This window comes from Mustela lutreola, chromosome 16 (assembly GCF_030435805.1).
Source record: "Mustela lutreola isolate mMusLut2 chromosome 16, mMusLut2.pri, whole genome shotgun sequence".
NCBI lineage: Eukaryota > Metazoa > Chordata > Mammalia > Carnivora > Mustelidae > Mustela > Mustela lutreola.
In genome coordinates this window covers 51,429,047-51,448,829 of record NC_081305.1, presented here as the reverse complement: position 1 = coordinate 51,448,829, position 19,783 = coordinate 51,429,047, and the positions used below count along the sequence as shown (strand labels likewise).

The window sequence follows — 19,783 nt, the reverse complement described above, 5'->3', positions numbered from 1 at the left end:
CTTAGACTTGGGACTCTCTAGCATGGCACCATGGATGCAAATGAAAGCCTGTGCCCCATGTCCTACACTGAGTGGTATCTTGATGTGTCTATAAGGTACACATGTGCATATGACCATGCTATGTGTGTCATAGATATCCCATAAGAAAGAGAAATCTATCCCAATAGAAGTGATGTGGTAGCCCAGGGAAGAGACAGAAAATATTCAAGATGAAGAATTAGCATGAAGGGGAGAAGTGTCCCGAATTTCCCAAAGGACTCCCTAGATGTAGAAAAATAACTTCTACTTGTTTATGACCTATCTCCAGATCTCCAGTTGTATTCACCCTCATTTTTCTTTCCAGCTACATAGGCACCACAACCATTCTTTTTTGCCTGTGCTATGGAGAGAGTGTCTTCAGAAAATGCTTCATTGAGATTAGACAGATGGAAAGCTGGTGGGTATTAAGACATTTAGCACGGGATTATGGGATGTGAATCTAAGTAAAATTTGAGGAAGGTACCATCCTTCAAGAGAAAGACAAGACCTATTAAAAGGAAATATGAGGAACTCTCCTATGTGGGGAGGGACCCAGAGGTGGCTCCCTTTAGTCACTGCAAAGGCACAAGGAGCTCTTGCTGGTGTCATCTGATGAATACATGTAATGGGGGGAATGAATTGGCTAATGTGGGTTTCTCAGGAGTAGGGAAGTCCTGCTTTATCCTAATGATTTGATTGATCTACTGTGTCTTCCTGAGGACTAATGCTGCTGGATGGCAGTGATAACACTACTTTCCCTGCCTAGATCCGTGACAAGGGATGGAGGATGGTATTGGATGATGCAATCATGTGGGCAGCTTTAAGATGTCACGGGTAGAATAGATGTTTAAGATGAAGAAGGCTTCTGGACAGTGGAATAGGCAGGATCTGCAAGACACATGTTGTGGTTGCTCCCAAGTCCTTGTTTCCCAGGGAGATCACCCCAGTCAAGGTCAGATCCAGTGTGGCTGGGTGATCTTCAAAGAATTTGCTTCACTGCTGTGCAGGACTTTTCTCCCTTTTCTGAGCACCATAATGAGTGTAGTTCTGTATTTTGGGTCTTTGCATGGAATGGATTTGTCGGTGAAGCAGTTCAACAGTGAGAGGCAGTGAGTATATGTGCTTGAAACAGTCCAGCCCAAGTGTTCATTGATTCCTCAATGAATAAAGAAGAAAGATAGAAATCTAAAGGCATATTTATAACCCTAAAAGGGATGAAATCTTGCCATTTGCCACAACATGGATAGAGCTAGAGTGTATTCTTCCAAGTGAAATAATTCGGAGAAAGACAAGTATTGTATCATTTTAGTCATGTTTGGAATTCAGAAAACAAAACAAGTGAGCAATGGGAAAGAAAAGAGAAAGGGAGAGGCAATGCATGAAATAAACTTTTTTTAAATGATTTTACTGTATTTACAGAGAGACAGTGAGAGAGGCAACAAAAGGAGTGGGAGTGGAGAGGGAGAAGTAGGCTCTCTGTTGACCATGGAGCAGGATTTGAGGCTTGATCCTGGAACCCTACAATCAGGACATGAGCTGAAGACAGATGCTCAATGACTGAGCCACCCAGGCACACCAAGAAATAAATTCTTAACTTTAGAAAACAACCTGATGGTTGCCAGAGTGGATGTGGGTTAGTGGATGCATTAAGTAAATGATGGGGATTAAGGACTGCCCCTGTGATAGGCATAGAATGTTATATGGAATTGTATAATCACTGTTGTACACCTAAATCAAATATTACTTCATATATTAACTAAGCTGAATATAAGGAAGAATCTTAAAAGTATCTTATGGTTTGAACATTTAAGAAATTTTTTTATTTTATATTGCCTGACTTGTAGCTGTTGCCCAAAATATACCTTTGCACACAAATAGAAATACTTATTTTTATCCCTTCCTCATTCTTCCCAAATTCAGAAAGTTTTGGTGACTATTCTTAATTTTTATGCCATTATATATTTTAGCTCTGAATGAATATGCTAATTAGAGTGATCTTACTATATTTCACGTCACGGTTTTCTCTGTAGTTAGTCTGCCTAAATTTGAAGTGCTCGGTATGTTAAGTGGCTGATTCTTCTACACTTCCCCTGATGGAACACCTAAATTATTGGTGTCCTGAATGGGAATCCCTTTGGGATGGCTGCTGGATGCTGAAGCTGAATCTGCCGCTGTCTACTGAGTGGAACTAATGTTGTTTTTGTGTTTGGATTCATTCAGAGTCTTACTACAAGAATGCATCATTTCAATGGGTTACATTGTGAAGGATTTAAAATTTTAGGGGTGCCTGGGTGGCTCAGTGGGTTAGGCCTCTGCCTTCAGCTCAGGTCATGATCTCAGGATCCTGGGATTGAGCCCCACATCAGGCTCTCTGCTCAGCGGGGAGCCCACTTCCCCCTCCCCAACCGTGCCTGCCTCTCTGCCTACTTGTGATCTCTCTCTCTGTCAAATAAATAAATAAAATCTTAATTTTTTTTTTAATTTTAAAAGGCAGTTTCTTCTGTGCCATAGACTTGCAATTTGTGCTTCTCCTGACTCTAAAGTGCATTGTGTCACGGATAGCATGACAAATTGACCAGGACCGTGAGGGTAAGAGGATGGTGAAAAGAAATTAAGAGACAAAGAGATGGGGACAGGAGGAGCACCAAGGAGGATGTCCAATAGTGCCAATTTTATTCAAGGCTGTGAGGCATTATATAACTAACAGAAACAATCATAAGAAAAGTATCTAATTTTAGCTGATTACTAAAGAGTTTGCAACAAGCACAGAAAATCCTTTAAGCTTTCCCATTATCTATTTCCTAAACATCAATAGCAGATCTTCTAGCGCCAGATGTACTGACTTCAAGGCCACTCAAGACACAGTTTGTGTAAGCACAGCACAGTCTTACAGTGGTGTAGTCTATACCTGTGCAAAGACAGCAAGGACCAGACAAGAATTTCTGACCCCAGCCAAATCATCTCCATCTAACTAACAAACGTGTGGGAAGTCACGTAAGTGAGCGCCCAACACATAGCACAGACCCTTTCCCAGAGCTACTCAACTTGATCAACCTAAGTCTTTTGTTTGGCTATTCAGCCTTTAAAAGAGGCACAAGTCAGGGCCTGGTTTTGTTCTCATCTCAAGCCTTACCATGGCCTCCCACATCTCCCCCTTTTTTGTTTTAAGATCAATAAAATGCATCTTAGCTTGTATATTACGGTGTTCCTGTTTTGCACGGACTGATAAAAGGTACCACAGTATTAACAGTGTTATTAGGAGCCCAAAGATTGCAATGAAAATCCAAAATGAATGATGTAGTAGATGCCAGGATTAAATCCCTGCAGCCCTTCAAGGAACTGGGAAATAACATTAGCAGGGTTATCCACATCAAATTGAGAATGGCTGATGACTGTTATCGTCTCTGCAAATCCAAGAGATGCAAACTTACATTACTATGGTACCAAACTCCCTGTAAATGATGTTTTACCGTATCCCAGGAATAATTTTGTGCCTGTAGGGAAGTTACACAAATATGTTGAAATCCTCCATGGCACATTAAAGACATTTGGGTCCTAAGAATAGACAGCTGTGATCCCAGAAATTCCACAGCTTCTAACCCATCAAGGAGGCTTAAAATTTTTTGGTCTATATGGTCTTGGGTGGCTAAAGCATAAGAAACATTTTGAGCTAATGAATTAACATGTTTTGCAGTATGAACACTTTGTGATAAGGCAACAGAAGAGATAGTAGCAGTAGCAACTAAGGCTACCATGGCAGAGATGCCTGCTATTAGTAATCCTAAAAAACGTTTAGTTCTACGCACTTGAGCTTGTAATTCTAAGGCTAACTGATATCCATAATTAGCATACCAAGGTCCTTCCACATCTATGGGTAAGAGTACAGAAGGGGGTTGCATGACTAGAAATACCATTATCGGTCCTGTGCCTCTAGTAGGTAAAGTAACAGGTACACAGTTTGTTAATATACAGTCTTCACAATGAACATTATACATAACATGTTGTCCCTGAATTCCCCAATAAGAATGGGGTATCACAGTTCCTGATCCCACCACCAATAAAAATGGCCTAGGGACACAGGCCTTTGTAGAGAAGTTAAACCGAATGACCTGAGCAAAACTGTTTTCTCCAATCACAACAGCTGTTTGTCCCATAGCAGCCGCAAGCTTCCACAGTTCAGCATGATACATTCCTTCAGTAGCAAAAAATCCTCCGGGAAGGGAGACGTTATGAAAATATATTCTGGACATTCGATGATCAGGAGGGCATGTAAGATGCATCTCATGTTGATCTCGATCAGATTTAGACCAGTCAGTAATCAAAAAGCTTGGCACTCCATGTGGAGAGATAACCTGTGGCTTTTCTCAAATACATTCTTTCCAAATGGGTCCTGGAAGAGAGAAATTAAAGATCTTAGGACAGAGGGGGTGCCCTGGAGGGCGCATGCCTAATTTAGGGAAGTCGGGTACATCATCCTCTGTGACTTTATATATATCCCATTTTTCTAATTGCTGAATCATGGAGCCAGTATGATCAGCCTTTCTCATAAAGGACACAATATGGGGGGTCTGTTTAACAAACATGCACCACTAAATAATGGTTTGTCATTAGTGGGAATTTGAAAGCATATGGGCACTGGAGCAGCTGTTCCTGTCCAGTTAATATAATGCTCTGCATCTTCAGTTCCTTCAGCATCGATATCTATGAAGTGATCGTAACATTAGTGTGGACCCTGGGAGTGGGGTTGTCCCAAGTCACAGGCTGCACAGTTGGCGGATCAGGCAAATAAGCCCAATATGGAGTAGCTTGAGCCACAGGCAAGTTAACTAAAGCTAATAAAGCATACAGGACAGCCAAGATAGCCTCATTTGGCTGAGCCTACTTAGTCAGGTCTATAGCCTGATTAATGAGATCCCTCATCTGTCCCGCTCAAAGAGGGGGCAGACGTTTCCTTTGTCTCCTCTGATTTCATCGGTTCAAGGCCAGCATAGCAATTCTCCGCCGTAGAGGCGAGGAGTCGGCACCATCTTTCCGGGAGCCACCGCTGGGTAACCTCATCCTGTGGGAAGATACAAACAAACCCTCGCCCTTTACCAAGAACTGGATCCGGGCCACGCCATATGCCTGAAATTGGGTCTTTCCATTGGGCATAAGGAAGCGGGGAAAAATCAGGATACCAGAAACGCTCAGCAGCCATGCGGCCAATATCATCAACATTTAAAAAATTTAAAACATAGTGTTAAATTTAGATGCATATGAGGAGAATATTTCACTTTTCCCTTTAGTATCTCCCCCTCTTTTAATTTTTTGAGATAAGATTTTAAAGTGCTATTAGCACGTTCAATAATGACTTGTCCCTGAGAATTATAAGGAATGCCCATGGTGTGTTTGATTTGAAAAGTGAGACAACATTGAGCAAATGTTTGTGATGCATATGCAGCTCCATTGTCGGTTTTGATGGCCTTAGGTGTGCCCATCTGAGAGAAAGCTGAAAAGAGATGATTTTGAACATCGGTGAATGCTTCCCCAGAATGGGTGGTGGCATGAAGAAACCCAGAGAATGTATCAATAGAAACATGAATATATTTGAGTCGCCCAAATGGGGGAAAAATAGTTACATCCATTTGCCATAAATGATTGGGCATTAAGCCTCTGGGATTAACTGCGTATGTAATTTGAGGATGATGAATAGGGCAGGCAGGACATCATTTAACAATCTGTCTTGCCTCTTCTCGAGTTATATGGAACTGTCATCGTAGTGCAGCAGCGTTTTGATGAAAAGAGGTGTAAATTTTTTCAGCTTTTTGTAAATTAGTAATGGACAACAAATAAACATGTGTGATTGAGTCTGCAATAGCATTGCCCTTAGCTAGAGGGCCTGGTAAGTTAGTGTGGGCTTCTATGTGGGATATAATAGTAGGATTTCTTATAGTTGTTAAAAGCTGTTGAGTACCTGTAAATAAATGATACAATTCTTCATCATTAGTAAGAATATAAGCATGAGATAGAAAAGGAACAGCATGAGCTACATAATGACTATCTGTATAAAGGTTGCATGGTTCAGGAAACATTTGTAAAGCTATTTGTACAGCTTTTAGCTCAGCTCGCTGAATGGATTTGGTGGGGTAATAGTTTTAATAGGTTGTATTAGAGAAAGGGGAATCTTTATAAATGCCTATATGACCAGTTTTATCTGCATCAACAAAAATGCTTATAGCGTTTGCTAACAGCTCAGTAACAATGGCTTCAGTATTAAATACAGGTGTAGTAGATCGGAATTGAAGCAGTTTATCTGCTGGCAGATGGTATTTAATTTATCCAGGAAAACAGGATAAGGCCAACTAAGGTTATTACTAAACAATGTTTGTACCTTGTCAGCACTTAACATTGACAATAAAAGGAAATCAGGCTCTTTGCCAGTAATATGAATGATGCATTGGTGGCCTCTGGATATTAATAAGGATAAAAGTTCAACATATTCATTAATAACATGTAATTGAGGCAAAGCAATGTGTATCCATTTCAGAGGTCCTTGAGGTTGCCAAATAACTGCTGCAGGTAGTGATGAAGGCATAAGCATTATTAAATAAATTGGTAAGGTTGGGTCATACTGATTAACATGAGCTTGGGACCATTTATCGTTTACAAGTTGTAAAGCCCTTTTTGCTTCTTCAGAAAGTACCTGTGCAGACGATGGTGCACTATTTCCCTTCAGGGTGTCAAAAAGGAATTTTAGGGGCGCCTGGGTGGCTCAGTGGGCTAAAGCCTCTGCCTTCGGCTCAGGTCATGATCCCAGGGTCCTGGGATCAAGCCCCGCATTGGGCTCTCTGCTCAGCAGGGAGCCTGCCTCCTCCTCTCTCTCTGCCTGTCAGATAAATAAATAAATCTTTTTTTAAAAGGGAGGGGGTTAATTCATTTGCCGTGATGTGCAGAAAGGGTCTTATCCAATTAATATTTCCCATAAGTTTTTGATAATCATTTAAGGTTTTTTTTTTAAGATTTTATTTATTTATTTGAGAGAGAGACAGTGATAGAGAGCATGAACGAAGAGAAGGTCAGAGAGAGAAGCAGGCTCCCCGTGGAGCTGGGAGCCCCATGCGGGACTCAATCCCGGGACTCCAGGATCATGACCTGAGCCCAAGGCAGTCGTCCAACCAACTGAGCCACCCAGGGGTCCCTCATTTAAGGTTTTTAATGGCTGTGTTAGAAGAGTTTTTTTTTTTTTTTTAAGATTTTATTTATTTATTTGACAGAGATCACAAGTAGGCAGAGAGGCAGAGAAAGAGAGAGAAGGAAGCAGGCTCCCTGATGAGCAAAGAGCCCGATGTGGGACTCGATCCCGGGACCCCGAGATCATGACCCGAGCCGAAGGCAGCGGCCTAACCCACTGAGCCACCCAGGCGCCCCGAGATTTTTTTTGAGGTCGAATTTTTTTATTTTCTATGATAAAACCTAGGTATTCAAATGGCGCCATCTTCTGTACTTTCTCTGGAACTACTACCAGATTATATTGCTGTAGTTGCACAGTGAGAAATGAAAAGGCCTTTTGTAGGAGTTCCTCAGATTCTGCCGCCAAAAGGATATCGTCCATATAGTGAATACAGTACGCTGCAGGCTGAAAGCGTGCATGAAAATGAGTTCTGGCTCATGCTACAAATTCTTGGCATATGGCTACAAATTATTAGCCATACCTTGAGGCAATACTCTCCATTGAAACATTTTAGCAGGCTCCCTATGATTTATACTAGGAATAGAAAAAGCAAATCTTTCACAATCCTGTGGAGCTAATGGTATAGTGAAAAAGCAATCTTTTAAATCCAATATTATCATTTTATATTGTAAAGGAATGGCCGAGAGAGACAGAAGGCCAGGTTGAAGGGCTCCCATCGGTTTCATAGTAGCATTAACAGCTCTTAAATCTTGTAATAATATCCATTTTCCTGATTTCTTTTTTATGACAAAAATAGGAGTATTCCATGGACTTTGTGACTCTGTTAAATGACCCAAAAGCAACTGTTCATTTGTTAAAATTGCTGCTGCCTCTAACTTCTCCTTAGGCAAGGGCCACTGATCCACCCATACAGAGTCATTATGTTTCCATACAATAGGCAGTGCATGGGGGTTCTTCAGTGGTCCTTGGGAAAGCTCACCAGTCTTGTCCTAGAGGTTTGAACATTAATCGAGACAGGAAGGGGATTTCCTTGCAAATCTTTCCCCAATCCCTTACCTGGGTTATATCCCATTTTTTGCATCAAAGCCATCACCACAGTGGATGGTTGGGGTATAGAAATAGGGGCCGTATTAAGGACAACACCCATATCAGTCAAAACATCTCTTCCCCATAAACTGAGATCTATGTCTAAAACAAAAGGCTGAAAAGTTCCTTCATGGCCTTCTGATGTGGACCAATTTAAAAACAGGAAATCGGGCCTGTCCCACTCCCTTAATTGGGACGTCTGAGTCAGTCAAGGGCCAATTATGAGGCCAATATTGTTTAGCAATAACTGAGATATCTGCTCCAGTATCAATAAGCCCTATAAAAGTACGACCCTGTATCATTAAAGTCATATAGGGCTTATCAGAGGGAATCAATTGAGTCCAGCAAATGTCCGTTGAACCAAAGCCTTTAGTACCTCTTCTACCTTTAACAGCAGGATTATTTATCTCAGTTCGAGGCATAATAATCAACTATGCAATAGGCATATGGGGCTGTAACTGTAAAATCCCTTCTTTTAAGGTGACTATAATCTTGATTTCTCCCATATAATCTTCATCTATGACTCCGGGATGAACAATCAAACCTTTCATGGTCCAGCTAGATCTTCCTAATAATAGACCCCAAGTTCCTTTAGGCAAGGGTCCCCATAACCCTGTAGTAATTGCCTTAGGGGGCTCACCTGCCTCCATATAAACAGGAGTATCAGGGTCTAAATCTAGTCCTGCGCTGGAGGGGGTACCGCGGTGTAACTTGTCGATGCCAGGGAGGTCAGAGGTGTTTGCTCTGATGCGAGTGACCGTGGAATCATGGCTGCTATTGTTTGTTGGGGCTGCAGCAAGCCCCGCTTCAAGTTTCCTGGAATTATACTGCCAAATTTATCTCGTCGAGAACGGCATTCATTAGCCCAGTGAAAGCCTCTCTGACACTTAGGACATATGGAAGAAGGAAGGGATTTCTTTCCCATAGTTGTGGTGGCCCCTGTTAATTGTGGACATGGAAACTTAAAATGTCCTGGCTGGCCACATTGAAAGTGAAAGACCCCCCCCCCCCCGTCGTTAACTAATTAACTGCTCTTTTGTTGTGTAAGAGTCCCCCTCCTCCCCTTGCAGTGAAAAGACCCTTCCCCCAGGGTTGAATTCAATGTAACTGCTCTTTTGCCTTTCTGTAACCGCTTGGCTTTTAGGGCATGACACTTGTCTCCTGTTTGAACAAGATACCTTCTCCTAATAGCCAAGGCATGGTCACGCAGGCAAGGGGGCTGCAAGGTCACGTAGGTCACGTAAACAGGGGGCTGCATAGTCACATAGACAGGATGTCTTTCTGCTGAGTAATAAGGTCAAACTTCCCCTCTTTGTTTCCCCTTCCCGCCTTTCTCTTCGCGCGCGGGGGGGTCTTCCAAAGCCAATCCACTAACACCAAGTATGCCTTTTTTCAAATGTTCAAATTGTCAGCCAATCGGCCCTGTCCCATCCGGGACTTGTATGTACCTGTCTATAAAAATCCTGCACCACCCCAGCCAGGTGTGCTCAGCTAGCAGGAGCTGCTGACCACCCGCAGGCGCGCGCTGACCACCCGCAGGCGCCTGCGTAACAATAAAGAACCTCTTGCTGTTTGCATCCTGTGGCAGTGTTGAATTCTTGGGTAAGGGGATCCACGGGTCTTTCAAAAGCGTAATCACTTTTGTTTAATTTTTCCCCTCAGCATCTGCTTTTGCATCTCTTGTGGAGTGACTCCCTTTAAGGCAGCCGCTAAAGTGACTCCTTGAATATAGGAAGAGCCAATTTCAGCACATAAACTAATGTAATCTTCTAAGGTTCCTGTCTTTTTCCAAGGGCGGAGGGCTGCTTGGCAGGTGGCATTAGCATTTTCAAAAGCTAACTGTTGGACTATTATAGTACCTGCCTCACCGTCAATAACTATGCTTCCTACTGCTTTAAAGTAACCTTGCCACAAAATCTTGATAAGGTTCATCAGGTCCCTGTCTGATTTTTGATAGTTCCTCAGTGCGTACTCCTGATGAAGGCAGCTGTTTCCAGGCTTTTAAAGCACACTGAGAAATCTGTTGATAGGCTATTTCAGGGTAATCAATCTGCATTTGTATTTCTGCATATTCCCCATTCCCTGATAACATTTCGTAAGAAGTAGGAATGTTGGTGTGGCGATTATATACAGTCATCTCATCTGTCCTTTCGAAAAATTCAGTCTTCCAAAGGAGATAATTTCCTCCAGAAAGACAGGCCTGAGCTATAACCTTCCAATCTCCTGGGCAGAGAGCCTCTATCCTACACTATCCAATAAGGATAGTGTATATGGAGCCGTAGGCCCATATTGTGAGGTGGCTATCTTAATCTCTTTTAATACCTTAAAATTGACACTATTATATGCCCTCTGACAATCAGCAAGTTGTGTCACCTGATAAACTGAAAAGGCAGAGGTATCTTCACCAGCTTGCTGGGCTTGTTGTAAAGATTGTTGGAGTGCAGTTATTTATCAAAAGCCTGGCTCCTTCAGGAAGTTGTTTAAAATATATATATGGATATTTATTAAGAGGAAACATGCTCTTAGGCATAGGTTCACCATCTTTATAAGGTACCCCCAATTGTGGATGTTGCATAAGAGGGAAGCCACTTATGGAAGCTCCTTCTCTCTTTTGAAGTTCAAATGAATCATAGGTTGAGTTTGCATATGATTAGCCACTAAGGTTTGTATACCTGTAGGAATTGCTTGTACTAAATTTTTCTCCTTAGGTCCCCTATCATATAAGCTACCCTGGGACATTGAGCGCAGAGGACCAGGAGGTGTCAAAGTAAAGAAAACATTTGGTTCATCTTCATCTCCATCAGTCAGAGGTGGAGATAGTAGCATCCTAACTGAAGATGCTTCCTGTCTATTAATTTGTTGTGAGACAGGGCAAGATCCTGTTACACTCTCTATAAGTTCCTGAGAGGATAAGAGAATAGGATCTTCAGAAAGCTTGTAGGGGTCTTCTTGACCCTTTGCCACCACATCATAAGTACGCTCTTGGGAGGCAATGGACACTAATTCAAAAGAATGTTGAGGATCTAGTGCCTCTCAAATTTCTTCCCATATACTCATAGTTCCTTCAGGGCAGGTAGAGGGGCCTTGGAGTTTAAGCTGATTTTTAATTTCTTGCCCTAACTTGCATCTAAACTTACAGTTCCTTCCTTTGGGAACCATGGACATAACACTGACACAGTGTCAAAGAACTGCAGCAAGGTTCGTTTAGTAACCTTTGACCCATGCTTTTTCATTAGGGCCTGCAATGCTGTCAAAAAGAAAGTTTGTTCCACTGATTGACCTTGCCCCATGTTATTCTACTCCTGTTGTGGCCCTGAAAAACTGGGCTCCTCTTAACTGAATTTGGTAACTACTTACCTATAAGTGCGCACCTCCTGAATGTGCTCAGGTCCCTGTTTGGGAGCCACCAGGACCGTGACGGTAAGAGGATGGTGAAAAGAAATTAAGAGCCAGATGGGGGCAGGAGGAGCACCAAGGAGGATGTCCAATAGTGCCAATTTTATTCAAGGCTGTGAGGCATTATATAACTAACAGAAACAATCATAAGAAAAGTATCTATTTTTAGCTGATTACTAAAGAGTTTGCAACAAGCACAGAAAATCCTTCAAGCTTTCCCATTATCTATTTCCTAAACATCAATAGCAGATCTTCTAGTCCCAGATGTACTGACTTCAAGGCCACTCAAGACCTAGATTGTGTAAGCACAGCACAGTCTTACAGTGGTGTAGTCTATAGCTTGTGCAAGGACAGCAAGGACCAGCCAAGAATTTCTGACCCCAGCCAAATCGTCTCTATCTGACTAGCAAATGTGTGGGAAGTCACATAGGCGAGCGCCCAACACATAGCACAGACCCTTTCTCAGTGCTACTCAACTTTATCGACCTAAGCCTTTTGTTTGGCTATTCAGCACAAGTCAGGGCCTGGTTTGGTTCTTATCTCAAGCCTTACTGTGGCCTCCCACAGCGTTGTGGCCATGCAATATTACAAAAGAAAATTACCTTCCTTTTAGTAGATTCCTAACTGAATTCCTAGTGATTTTTTTTTAAATGGGAAATCTATTGGGCTGCAATTTGTTAGATAGATCAGAAACACCTATTCCCATTGCTAGTCAGAAAACAACTGCTGCTACCCAAGCACAGAAGGAGAACTGCAAAGCCTCTCATATTGTGTGACCTATTATAACCAGAAGATGCCTAGTCCTCACCAAATTGAGTTTATGGTGAAATTCAAGCCAAGTAACAATACATTTCCCTGGTGTCGTCACTTGCCATGTTATTTACCAAGAGAGGTCTGCCCAATCAGGTGCCTTGTTTCTCCCACTGCAAACTGAAAGCACGGTATTCAAGAGTCAGTTCACTTTTTCCTTCCTACTGTTCTTTTTTTTTTTTTTTTTAAGATTTTATTTATTTATTTATTTATTTACTTATTTGGCAGACAGAGATCACAAGTAGGGAGAGAGGCAGGCAGAGAGAGAAGAGAGGAAGCAGGCTCCTCACTGAGCAAAGAGCCCCCTTGGGAAACAATTCTAGGACCCTGGGATCATGACCTGAGCCAAAGGCAGACGCTTTAACCCACTGAGCCATCCAGGCATCCCCTAGTGTTCTTTTTATTTATTTATTTATTTATTTATTTATTTATTTGACAGAGATCACAGGTAGGCAGAGAGGCAGGCAGAGAGGGAGGAAGGGAAGCAGGTTCCCTGCCCAGCAGAGAGCCCGATGTGGGGCTTGATCCCAGGACCCTGAGATCATGACCTGAGCTGAAGGCAGAGGCTTTAACCTACTGAGCTACTCAGGTGCCCTGTCCCCTAGTGTTCTTAATGCTAACTTTTTGACATACACAGTCCTTGTACAGTAACTTTTTAATTTTTTTCTTTTTGGTTTATGACAACTTAATTCTAGGATTTATTTTGTACTCTTAACATAGAACAGTTGCTTTTTAAGAATTCTTATGAGATGGGGTGCCTGGGTAGCTCAGTTGTTAAGTGTCTGCCTTCATTCAGCTCAGGTCATTATCCCAGGGTCCTGGGATCAAGCCCTGCATTGGGCTCCCTGCTCTTCGGGTAGAGTGCTTCTCCTTCTCCCACTCCCCTGCTTGTGTTACATCTCTTGCTTTGTCTCTCTCTGTCAAATAAATAAATAAAATCTTTAGAAAAAAAATTCTTTTGAGAGAGTACAAGAGTACACTTGTTACTGGTGGTGTTGGGGGAGGGGAGTGGCAAAGGGAGAGAATTTTTAAGTACCCTCCACCCTGGGGACAGAGCCAATCCCGGGGTTCCATCTAACCCTGAGATCTTGACCTCAGCCACATCAAGAGTCAGCTGCCTATCCAACTTAGCCACTCAGGCTTTCCATCTTTTTAAATAATTTATTTTGATTCCAATTAATTAACATAACATGTTTTCAGTTTCAGATGTCGAATATAGTGATTCCACAGTACTCACCAGGTGTATGTTCCCCTTAAGTTTTGAAATGGAGTCTCGCTGAAGCATGAATGCAGCCATGTGATTTTTTTTTTTTTTTAGATTTTATTTATTATTTGACAGAAATGAAGCAGGCTCCCCGCTGAGCATTGAGCCTGATTTGGGGCTTGATCCCAGAACCCCTAGATCATGACCTGAGCCAAAAGCAGAGGCTTAACCCACTGAGCCACCCAGGCTCCGCCAGCCATGTGATTGTTGTTCCACTTGATTCTTTTTTTTTTTTTTTTTTTTAAAGATTTATTTATTTATTTGACAGAGATTACAAGTAGGCAGAGAGGCAGGCAGAGAGAGAGAGAGGAGGAAGCAGGCTCCCTGCTGAGCAGAGAGCCCGATGCGGGACTCGATCCCAGGACCCTGAGATCATGACCTGAGCCGAAGGCAGCGGCCTAACCCACTGAGCCACCCAGGCGCCCTCCACTTGATTCTTTTATGTGGTTTCCCATTTCAGTCACGAGGACCACTATAGAAAGATCACTTCATCTTTTACAGTGAGACACCACTCAGTATTTCCTGGAATGGCTAAAAGAAAAATGATAACAGCAATTTTCAGTGAGAATGTTGAGGAATTAGAATTCTCATATCGCTGATGGGAGTGTAAAAAGGACATTCACTTCAGAATGTGTGGCAGTTACTTATGAAAAGAAACATTTACCAACTGAAGGGGAACAATTTGTCACCCTAAAATGTGTGAGGCATAAGCATTATTTTAGGCTGGTTATTTTAAGTAAAAGGCAGATTAAGGAAAGGCTGAAATCCTGTGTTTACTTTTGGAAGACTTTTGCATTTGTAAGGAAAAGCTCTGCCTGTAAGGTGTCTCTGTGTAGCAGAAAGAGGGAGAATGTGTCTCGAGAAACTCTGATCAGCGAAGGCCTGGATCTTCATCTGTCACCACCACAGCCTTGATTAATGTGCTTGGCCTGGTCACTTCCACAATTACTTCCCAATAGGATCATGTGTGGAGTTTCAAAAAGGATCTTCTCTGTTGGCCTCACCCTCAGATTCTGTTGGTCAGTTTAGGTGGAAACAATCCTGTTGCATTAATTAAGGGCTCCAGGTGAATCTCATTGAGGCCAGGTGTAAGCACGAGGGCTTCAGGTTATTTTATGAGAGCGAGAGGAGGCTTTGGCTCACAGAGAGGCAACACGGTCTCTGCTACGTGAGTCTGGGAGGGTCAGGTCCATGCAGCACATGGTGCCTATGCGCTCTCTGTCTCTGGGCATTTTGGGAGCGGAGCCCCCCTGGAATTAGAGAAGGAAAATTCAGGGCCTGGTGTTCAAGTAGGAACTCCAAGTTTCTGAACAGCTCCGACACAAAGCACTAGGATGTTGGGTCTATCTGCATTTCAGGGTCTTGTCTTCAGGAGAGCAGTTTACAGATGAAGAGTTTGTATCAGTGGCTTGAGAGGCATTTTTTCCTGATGGAGCTGTGACTTCTCTACAAATACCTTATGAGAAAAAAAATCTACAAGACAAAGTGAAAGAAGAAATGGCCAGTTCTCAGGTAAGCCTGGCATCCCAAGTCAGAAGTCTAGTCATGTTTTTCTCCTGAAGTTCCTTGCATTTAGAAATTGCAAATGTTGGGGCACCTGGGTGGATCAGTGGGCTAAAGCCTCTGCTTTCGGCTCAGGTCATGATCCCAGAGTTCTGGGATCGAGCCCCACATTGGGCTCTCTGCTCCGCGGAGAGCCTGCTTCCTCCTCTCTCTCCCTGCCTGCCTCTCTGCCTACTTGTAATCTCTGTCTGTCAAATAAATAAATAAATAACCTTAAAAAATTTGCAAATGTTAATTGCTCTAGTTCTGAAGTTTCTGGTGCATGTGTTCTTGAATGAAGTATTCATTTTCTGAAGTGATACCATAGGCTCGGTCTTTAGAACACTACTGCCCTATATCCCAGATAACCCCTACCTCCCCTACCTCCCTTCTCTGCCTTCTTTCCAACCTGGCTCCAGTAGGCCATCAGCAGTTGTCACTTTGAATTAAAGTCCTGCAAGTATTGAAAATATTCCCTTGGTGGCATATCCAGAGGGGAAGTTGTGTGGTGTCTATGATTCCCGTTGCTGATGAGGTCTGGCCCTGGTTTATCAGGGAGGGAAAACATTTCTCATTTAGGGTCTGTCTGGATGCTTTACCAGGTCTGTGTATCCCAGGAGTAAGAAAATGCACAAGTGAAATGATGGATATAGGGTCCAGAATAACTTCGAAGTTTCTCAGATTAAAGAAGTTGGGGGAGGGGATTGTTGAGTCTTCCCCTTTAGAATGTGAAAAAGATGGGAAGCCTGGGTGGATCAGTCAGTTAAGCCGCTGCCTTTAGCTCAGATCATGAGCTCAGGGTGCTGGGATCGAGTCCCCCTTCAGGCTCCTTGCTCAGCAGGGAGTCTGCTTCTCTCTCTGCCTCTGCCTGCCACTCCGCCTGCTTGTGTGCTCTCTCTCTCTCTCTCTCTCTCTCTCTCTAACCAATAAATAAATAAAATATTTTTTAAAGAAGAATGTGAAAAAGATGTTCTAGGTAGAATACACTAGAGGTTTGCCTGGGTGGCTCAGTCAGTCACGCACTGGACTATTGATTTCAGTTCAGGTCATGATCTCCAGATCCTAGAATGAGACCTGCTTCTGGTTCCCTACTCAGTGGGGAGTCTCTTTGAGATTCTCTCCCTCTACTTCTGGCCCTCCCCTCCTCCTTCTAAAATATAAATCTTTAAATAAAAATAGACATTTAAATTAAAAAAAAATACAGTAGGTATTAGAGTACATGGAAACTGTGGTGTCTAAATGTGGTATCTCTGAGAATCAGATGGGGACCCCAAATGTGGGTCCATGAATGGGTGGAAGCCAGTCAAGTGGGCACTGAGAAGAATTCACCTGAGGAAGAACAAAGGTATGAGAAGCTTATTGAATACACTGCAAGAGAGCAGCAGGCAGGACAGCAGAGGAGAGACTGTCTGTAAGGAGACAGTGGTGGGGGCTGTGTTTAAAGGGGGAAGGTGAGGGTTATGGGAGCTTATTCAATTTTCCCTTTTCTGGTCACTGTACCCCATCTTCAGTAGCCCGGTGGTTGGTTAGGGCCCATGGTTACTTTGAGGTGGGTCCCCTGATGGGCCTGTCTGTATTCAGCCATAGGGGTGCTTGGGGCCCTTTCTCCATTCCTTTGATCAAGTCTGCTCACCTAAAAGCAGCCTCAATAGAAACTATAGGTATTTAACTTCGTTTGTATCCACTGTATTTTCATAATTAGATTTCTAGTCTGCATTACTGTTCTCAGACCAGAAGAAAACACCAGTGATACAGCATGTCCTTTGGTGTGTCTTGGGCACTGAGATCAATTTGTTGGCATACACCTAATGTTAACTGCTTTTATTGGCTTCCTGCTTTTTGCTAGATTCCTTCCCTATAGTGTTCATATTCCCCATCTTACATTTGTACAGACTGTAGGTGTACAGAGAGATATGCAGAAACCATCACATTTCAGATGGAAACTTCTTTCTCCTGAGTTTCTTTTGCTTGGAGTCTTTCTTTCTTTTCACTCTACCCTTATATTTTATCAAAACGGCAAATACCATAAATTAACCCAGCTGATGACTTGAATTACAAAAATAACATGCTTCAATGAAAATAAGAAACTTTCTACAAATCTGACAGTAATAAATTGCAATGTATAATGTATATAGGAGTCCTACAGAGCAACAAAGTCCTGTGAAACAAAAATATTTTAATACCTTTAAAATCCAAATTTTTCTTTAAAATCATTCAGGAAAAAGCATCTCAAGTCAGAATTAAGCCCTCAGTCAAGCATTAGGAAGCTACATTACAGCTATTTAATGTACAAAGAGCGCTCTTTCCCCAGTCACTTCCATCTAATGTCTGTTTCCAGAATCATACAGACTTAAGCTTCTCTCCACCCCATGCTACCATTTCTTCAGACCCTGAAAACTGAATTTGTTGAACACCAGAAATATGTTGTATTGACCATAACATTTTGTTGTTGAGTTTCTGTAAGTTCTTCACTTAGTCCATCTGTAGCTATGACTCTTCCACCAACTCCTTTCTCTCCTTTCATAGCTTCTCTGAATTTCTGAAAGGATAATTTTAAGAAGTTCAACATAACTGTCACAGCCTGAGGTCAGCATGACAAAAAGAATATCTTCTCCCTTGATTGTCCTCTGTTTCTCTTGATGGCATCTTTCATTTGCTTCAGATGTTATAAAGCTGATGAGCTCACTACTCATTCTTGAACACCGTCCTTAGCATTTTACAGTCTTTTCCATTTGAGGTATGACATTTTCATTATCCTTGCTACATTTGCAGTTGGAAGATAGGTATCGTGTTCTCTGAAACTGTCTTTTGAACCATTTTTGTCTTCAGGATCATTCATGCTGTGCTCATTGTCATGAGTCTGAATCACATAGTGGCTTCCTCCCATGTGCACAGCTGTGCCTATTAGAGAAGCATCTGTCCTAGCGCTATCGCCATTGGTTGTCATGAAATACTGTGAGAACCGTGTTGTCAGTGGTGTTCAGAAACACCTTCCTAAAAAGGGGTCTGGGGGCACCTGGGTGGCTCAGTGGGTTAAAGCCTCTGCTTTCAACTCAGGTCATGATCACAGGGTCCTGGGGTAGAGCCCTACATTGGGCTCTCTGCTCAGCAAGGAGCCTGCTTCCCCCTCTCTCTCTGCCTGACTCTCTGCCTACTTGTAATCTCTGTATGTCAAATAAATAAATAAATAAATAATCTTTATAAATTTTTTTAAAAAAATAAATAAATAAATAAAAAGGGGTCTGGTCTTTACCCAACTTCAACCTTTGAGGCAAGTCCAGGGACCACAAGCTGCCAGACGGCTGCATTCTTTACGTATAAACCAGACTGTGGGGAGACCAAATCTACTCCTTCCTCTCAGGCACCTCCGTTCCTACCCAGGCAGGTTCGCAGGTTGGCCCTAGCCCCACCGCCCCGGTGGGCTGACTGTCAGTCCTACCCGGGTGCGCTGCGGCCCACCGTGCCGAGCTGCGACCCACCGTGAACTGCATCATCCTACTCCTTGACCCAGGCCCCAGGCCAGCATGCAACACCTGTCGGGCATCTACCCCCCCCCCCCCCAGGGCACTGGGGCAAAGATACCTGGCCCTGCCATGCCCTTGCTAGCTGTTGGGAGCCCCCACACCCCCACCCTGACTCTGTGCACCAGCCTTGCTAAGAGTCCCGGGTTGGGAATTGGGTCCAGGCCAGGGTCTCCCACCCAGCTCACCGCACAAAATGGAGCCGGCTGGGGTGCCATTGAGAGGAGGTCTGACGGTGCCCTCGGGAGCTCCCTCCTCAGCCTTGGGCCAGGAGCTCCTCTGAGCAAGAGGCAGCCTTACCTGCCTCCAGCAGCACAAAGCTGCCTGCAGCTGGAGCAACCTGCCCCCATTCTGGCCCTGGCCCAGGGCCGGGTAGGGGGGCTGGGCAGGTGGGCGGAGGAGAAAGGCCATTGGCACTGGCCATGGCAGCGCTGGGGACAGGCACAAGCTGTTGTGTTTCTTTTTTTGTTTTGTTTTGTTTTCTTTTTTCTTTTTTAGATTTTATGTATTTATTTGACAGAGATCACAAGTAGGCAGAGAGGCAGGCAGAGAGAGAGGAGGAAGCAGGCTCCCCACTGAGCAGAGAGCCCGATGTGGGGCTTGATCCCAGGACCCTGGGATCATGACCTGAGCCGAAGGCAGATGCTTTAACCCACTGAGTCACCCAGGTGCGCCATTTTTTTTCCCTTTTTTAAAGATTATATTTGCTGGGGCACCTTGGTGGCTCTCTGGGTTAAGCATCTGCCTTTGGCTCAGGTCAGGATCCCACGGTCCTGGGATGGAGCCCTGCATCTGGCTCTCTGCATAGCGGGGAGTGTGCTTCTGCCTCTCCCTCTCCCCCTGCTTGTGTTCCCTCTCTTGCTGTCTCTCCCTCTGTCAATAATAATAACATAACTTTAAAAATAACTTTAAAAAGGTGACATTTATTATTTGATAAAGATAGAAAATGAGCAGTGGTGGAGGGTGACCAGGGAG

The 19,783-nt window shown here is 43.4% G+C and overlaps 1 protein-coding gene and 1 pseudogene across 1 annotated transcript in view; both read right to left on the bottom strand.

Moving 5' to 3' along the window:
* Nucleotides 1-19,783, bottom strand: part of LOC131817679 (zinc finger protein 501-like) — a 202,278-nt gene that overhangs the window by 75,945 nt on the left and 106,550 nt on the right.
* On the bottom strand, nt 17,671-18,234 carry LOC131818297 (nuclear transcription factor Y subunit beta-like; annotated as a pseudogene).